The sequence below is a fragment of the Schistocerca serialis genome, chromosome 1 (assembly GCF_023864345.2).
Source record: "Schistocerca serialis cubense isolate TAMUIC-IGC-003099 chromosome 1, iqSchSeri2.2, whole genome shotgun sequence".
Lineage (NCBI taxonomy): Eukaryota > Metazoa > Arthropoda > Insecta > Orthoptera > Acrididae > Schistocerca > Schistocerca serialis.
Window position 1 is genome coordinate 1146441265 of NC_064638.1, and position 7222 is coordinate 1146448486.

The window sequence follows — 7222 nt, forward strand, 5'->3', positions numbered from 1 at the left end:
TGTTGAGAAGCGTACGAACACTTCGACTGAAATGTGCAGGAGCTCCATCGTGCATGAACCACATGTTGTGTCGTACTTGTAAAGGCACATGTTCCAGCAGCACAGGTAGAGTATCCCGTATGAAATCATGATAACGTGCTCCATTGAGCGTAGGTGGAAGAACGTGGGGTCCAATCAAGACATCACCAGCTATGCCTGCCCAAACGTTCACAGAAAATCTGTTTGATGACGTGATTGCACAATTGCGTGCGGATTCTCGTCAGCCCACACATGTTGACTGTGAAAATTTACAATTTGATCACATTGGAATGAAGCCTCATCCGTAAAGAGAACATTTGCACTGAAATGAGGACTGACACATTGTTGGATGAACCATTCGCAGAAGTGTACCCGTGGAGGCCAATCAGCTGCTGATAGTGCCTGCACACGCTATACATGGTACGGAAACAACTGGTTCTCTCGTAGCACTCTCCATACAGTGACGTGGTCAGCGTTACCTTGTACAGCAGCAATTTCTCTGACGCTGACATTAGGGTTATCGTCAACTGCACGAAGAATTGCCTCGTTCATTGCAGGTGTCCTCGTCGTTCTAGGTCTTCCCCAGTCGCGAGTCATAGGCTGGAATGTTCCGTGCTCCCTAAGACGCCGATCAATTGCTTCGAACGTCTTCCTGTCGGGACACCTTCGTTCTGGAAATCTGTCTCGATACAAACGTACCGCCCCACGGCTATTGCCCCGTGCTAATCCATACATCAAATGGGCATCTGCCAACTCCGCATTTGTAAACATTGCACTGACTGCAAATCCACGATCGTGATGAACACTAACCTGTTGATGCTACGTACTGATGTGCTTGATGCTAGTGCTGTAGAGCAATGAGTCGCATGTCAACACAAGCACCGAAGTCAACATTACCTTCCTTCAATTGGGCCAACTGGCGATGAATCGAGGGAGTACAGTACATACTGACGAAACTAATATGAGCTTTAACATGGAAATTAAGCGTTTCCGGACACATTTCCACATAACATCTTTTCTTTATTTGTATGTGAGGAATGTTTCCTGAAAGTTTGCCCGTACCTTTTTGTAACACCCGGTATAAATGACATCCCAACAGTCCCCCTTCTTACGGCGAGATTTTATGCGGACGATACGGCCTTTCCGACAACTGGACGAAACTTGGACCAGCTAATCGCTAGGACGCAACGGCAACTTGCTGTAATGGAACGCTCGGCGCTGCAAAATAAGAAAACGATCAACCCGACGAGGACGGCAGCCGTTCTGTTCACACGGAGGAAACCAGTTCTGAACGACAGACTCAAAATAGCTGATCAGTTTATCCCATGGTCGCCGGGAGTGAAGTACCTGGGTGTCTACCTTGACAAAAAATTACTCTTTACGCAGCATATTGACGACAAGAAGACGGCAGCCCAGAAGATGGCCAGGTCATTGATTCCGTTCCGGAAGAGTAAGGATCTCAACCCTGAGACTAAACTCCAATTGTATAAGGCAACGGTGGAACCCACAATGTTGTATGGCTCCACCTCGTAGGGAACTACGCGCGTCTCCAACTACAACAAACTCCAAGCGCTGCAAAACATTTGCTATCGATGGGTCACAGGAGCTCCATGGTGGACAAGAAACCTCGACATCCGCACCGCACTCCCCGAGACCACCATACAGGAGAAGGTCCACGACAAGGCTCTACGAGTTTTTGACAAAATCGATGCCCTTATGGACGAAGTTCGACAATTAGAATCGGTAGGAACGGTAAACCCTGCGAGATGGCACAAGTATCGAGTACCGGAGTCAATAACGTTCCACCCCCCATAGGCAATCTGTCATAACAGGAGGAAGCAGTCACACGTAGCAGCCTAGACACATGTCACCCTCCACAGCAGATAGACATCACCAACGACAGCAGGCTAAAGGACCCATTGAGTGCCCAAGCCTAACTGAATGTGTAATAAATAAAGTGTTTTCCTTTCATCCTTACATCCCATCCTAGAAGAATAAGCCCTGTATCTTCATCTACATATACACGACTGCTCTGCAATTCAACGAACCACCTTCAAGCTACTTCCCTACCGCTCCACTGTCGAACAGCGCGCGGGAAAAACGAGCCCTTAAATCTTATCGTGAGAGCTCTCATCTCTGTTATTCTATCGTGATGATAACTTCTCCCAACCTAGGCTGGCGTCAACAAAATATTTTCGCAAACTGAGGAAAAAGTTGGTGGTAGAAACTTCGTGAAAAGATCTCGCCGCAACGAAAAACGACTTTCTTTTAATGATTGACTCCCGAAATCGCTTATCATATCCGTGACACTCTCTCCCCTAGTTTGCGATAATATGAGGGTTGACTGAAAAGTAATGCCTCAATCTTCGTAACTCTTCAACAGTTGGCAGCATTGGTATGCGGCAGGTACTGGCTTGTTCCGTAGCCTCTTCTCTGCAGCTCCAGTTGGCGGAAAACCTTAGCATTGAACGGTTGTGTTGTTACAGTGTAAAGTACGGAACACGGCGCAGACGGTCGGTCAATGCGAATTAAGCAACGTGCAGTCATTGAATTCTTGACAGCAGAAGGTGTCACTCCAAAGGAGATTCGTCAGAGAATGAAAGCAGTTAATGGTGATTGTGCTGATGTGAGTACTGTCCGTCGTTGGGCGAATAAGTTTAAAGATGTTGACAGACAGACAGAGTTGGACGTCCTGTGACAGCAACCACCGAGTTTCACGAACAAAATGTTGACAGATTGATTAAGGACGATCGTCGTATCACTAAGAGAGAAACTGCAAGCACAATCGGCATTTCACAAGAACGTGTGGGTCACATTATTGCTTTGCTTGGCTATCAGATCTGGTTGCGGAAACAGACTGTCGACTTCTTCCGTGACGGCTTCAGAAAAAATAATAGAAATGAAGACCAGAGGGAAATCGTCACGCGCAGGTGCGTGTCCAGTTCTTTCTCCTACAATAACATAACCGGTAACCTCAACAAGCATTCGCCCTGGAGTGAAATCCCCTGCAGAATATGAAACTAAAGAAAAAAAAACTTGTCTCTACCGCAGCTTCACAGACTTGTGTCGTTGAAACAATTACAGAAACTTCAAATAGAAAACGAAAAGAAAACGCTGGTAGTTATTGCACAGGACAAATCTGCTCAAATATATTATTAGGATGAAACATAAATGTTGTATTGTTAAACGTTTCGTATTGCCATATCGTTTCCACTCCTTTCTTTATTGTGTAAAAGAAATACGTAGAAATACAATTTCTACATTTTTCTGACTCTCTTGTAATTATGTGACTTTCAGTTATAATCACATTGCCTATAAGTTCCTTATCAGATTTGAATGCTAAAGAATTAACCCAACAAAAATATATAAGTAAATGAGAGCATTAGCTAGCGCTTCTGTTCAACGCGAACCTCGCTTCCACTGACTGCCGGTAGCTCGCCTTCATTGGGATTCTCAGTTTCATCGTCTTCTTCTTCTTCTGCACCTTTCTTGTCCTCCAAAGGATTATGAAACTGATCTTCGAGGTGCTTAAAGATGTTGTGCAGTACAGCGCACGTTGTATTGTATTGTATTGTATTGTACTATATTGTGTTGTATGTTAACCGGGGGCCTAGAAACGACGGAGAGGCTCCCCCACCGCTGCAGCCGCAGTGGTCCACAACTCCACGACGACTAGCGAAGTCCACTTCACCCCTCCGCCGCCCCACACCGAACGACTCTTTCAGGGTTCGGCCCCCGGTGGACCCTCAAGTCCGAGCTTGCTAGTTCGAATCCCGGTGCTGCAAGGAATGTTTAGCATCGGTATTCGCTCTGGATGTCCTGGATTAAATCTTATAAGGAGTGTGTCAGAACTCCACATTAAATTGAAAACAATACAGCGAACTTAACGTTATTCTTTGCATTGTGTAAAATTGAAAGTAAATAAGCACTCAGCTATCGATATTAAAAATCTGAGGGCAAAACATGGGAGTGCGATTCTAAGCATTGTTGTAAGACGAGGTCTCTCTGCGAGAGTGGAAGTAGTAGTGTCGGTCGAGAGCTCGGAGACAGAAGACGGTCACGCTGCCATCACGTAGGTGACGGCAAATCTTATCAAACTCAAGACCTGAGTTCATTTATATAGCCAGGAGAGGTTGAGATGGCTTAACTACGCTTGAAGATGGAATTCAGGGTAAAATTCGCAAGCTTAGCGCAAAAGCAACTGCAGGGTTAGGCTCGTGATTGTTAGCCCGAGTTTGCAGTAATCCCATGTTTTGCTTGTCAGTTAAAGAAGCCTCCTTATCTTCCAAATAATAATAATTATTACTCTCCACATCTAAATAATATGCTGTGGATACTGAATGTTAATGTAACTTTGAAATTGAAATAATTTGTTAATCTGACACTCAGCCATTATTGATACCTATGTCATTGTAATTGTCATTGACTATTATTGATTATGGGTTATGATGATCCTGACGTTTTAAGTAGACTGAATTTACGAAACCCCTTCTCAGAAGTTATTTAGTAGTTAGCAGGACCCAAGCAAACTCCTTTTTATTAAATTCATTCTTACTAACAATAAGCTTTAGCCTCTGCTGCTGTAAACCACTTGGAAAAGGGCTGTCATCTTAAGATGTGAGTGCCAGAACAAAGACACTGAGGCACCACAACATGTCATGTACTCTAATCCAGCAAATTCCGTTGCACAAGCCAGATTCTGTATCACTCGTAAATTCTTATTGAAATACGCAGTCAGATAGCTACTTCTAAGTTTTTCATGTAACAATCTGTTGAGGGCTCAAAGGACAGTGAAACTGACACCCATGCAACACGTAAACAGTGTTATGCAGGTTAGATCCCGATTACTGATCGCTCAGGTTGCTTATCGAGGCCATTTTAACAGATGAACATGGGCTTTATTTATTGTAGGTACGTTACAATTGTTCACACGCCTATCTGCAAGGCATAGTTACTGTCGAACTGAGTATACGAATGAAATTCGCAGGTTTCACGTCGTGGCATCGGAATGTTTCCTGTTTACTGTCCTTGACAGCTGCCCGATGAAACTGCGCTGCAGCGTCACGCGTTCATCCATCGGCCCCCAAAGTTTACAATTTTACATTTTCCGGCGATACCTGTATGAATATCAGTTTGTGACCAATTTACTTTTTTATCTTAGTGTGTGCATAGATAGGTACATCCATTTTCATGAGATACAGATACTATTTCTACTATACTATATACCCATTTACCAATATACTACACCTAGCGAGGTGGCGCAGTGGTTAGCACACTGGACTCGCATTCGGGAGGACGACGGTTCAATCCCGCGTCCGGCCATCCTGATTTAGGTTTTCCGTGATTTCCCTAAATCGCTCCAGGCAAATGCTGGGATGGTTCCGTTGAAAGGGCACGGCCGACACCCTTCCCCAGCCTTCCTTAATCTGATGAGGTTACACTCGTCTAGTGTGACACGTTCCCGGGGGGGGGGGGGGGGGGGGGGTCCACTGGGGGCCGAACCGCACAATAACCCTGGGTTCGGTGTGGGGCGGCGGAGGGGTGAAGTGGACTGCGGTAGTCGTCGTGGGGTTGTGGACCACTGCGGCTGCGGCGGGGACGGAGCTTCTCCGTCGTTTCTAGGTCCCAGGTTAACATACAATACAATACAATACCTTCGATACGAAACTGACACAACTCAAAAATCTTCACTTTTGAATTTTTAATGTGACAATGTTGAAGAAACGATACTTGGTCAGACATCAAAATTCTGTTTCTGTAATTTTATGATTTTATCGTTAGACGGCAGTTGTGTCACTTTAATTGTTTGGAATGGGAACATTCTCAGAACAGAAAGAGTGTTGCATTCTTAATTGAATAGTGAATTTCACAGCGAGCGGACCGTTGTTAAGGGGAGGTAGGACGTCAAACGGGCCGACTTGGAGCAGGAGAGGCATCACAGGACATTTTAATTTCCAGTGTCTATACTTTTACAAATAAATTCATAAAACTTTGTCAGCATCACCAGGAAGTATTCAGAATTCACACTCAGCAGTGGAAGTTCGAAAACATAACAAAATATTTTTTTTTCATGTGAAATTTCATCATTTTTTCACTTACTACTGGCTGCATTTGTTGATATAGGTACCCTTTTCTTCATAAGTTACAGTGATGAATTTTGCTCAGCATACATACCATACTTACAAGTGTATGAAACTCTAGAATTTATTTAATTTATGAAAAAAAAACGAATGATCTGTCGTATTTTAAACTTCATGTTTAGAAAAAACACAAATTTTGTAGTTAATTACCTCAATTTTTACCACAGTTTTTAATAGATTTGGAAAAGTCTAGAGTTTCATACACCTTTAAGTATGGTTTGTATGCTGTGCAAAATTCATCGAACCATCTCTCTTACTTACGAAGAAAAGTGTACCTACAGCAACAAATGCTGCCGTCAGTAAGTGAAAAAATGATGAAATTTTACATGTAACAAAAATTACTTCGTTATGTTTTCGAACTTCCACTGCTATGAATGTGAATTCTGAATCCTTCCTGGTCATGCTGACAAAGTTTTATGAATTTATTTGTAAAAGTATAGACAGTGGAAATTAAAATGTCCTGTGGTGCCTCTCCTGCTCCAAGTCGGCCCGTTTGACGTCCTACACCCTTAAGAAGTTCAAAATTGTGCTATTTTGAGTTGTTTCGTTCTTTTGGACTAAAGTCAGGAAAACTATGTGATAGTTTTATTTGTGCCCGTTTGGTTGATGACAGTAATCGTAGAGCGGTTTAATAATATGGATTTACCAATGTGGGATAATCATTTCAGGGAATTTAGATTTACTTCAGTTTTAAATAACAGACTGAAATGTCCCATTTCTGTGCTTTGGCCATAAGAAGTTCCTAATTTTCTAATTTAACCATTATTAGCTCACGAAGTAGACACTGTACTTTCGATTAGAGCAATCAGTAAACGGAATTTAACCGGTGGAAACGTTAAGCCCGGCACTGACGAACATAGGTGTATTTGTTGCAGATACGTAAGATATTATGTTATGTTAACCGGGGACCTAGAAACAATGGAGAGGCTCCGTCCCAGCCGCAGCCGCAGTGGTCCGCAACCCCACGACGACTACCGCAGTCCACTTCACCCCTCCGCCGCCCCACACCGAACCCAGGGTTATTGTGTGGTTCTGCTCCCGGTGGACCCCCCAGGCAACGTCTC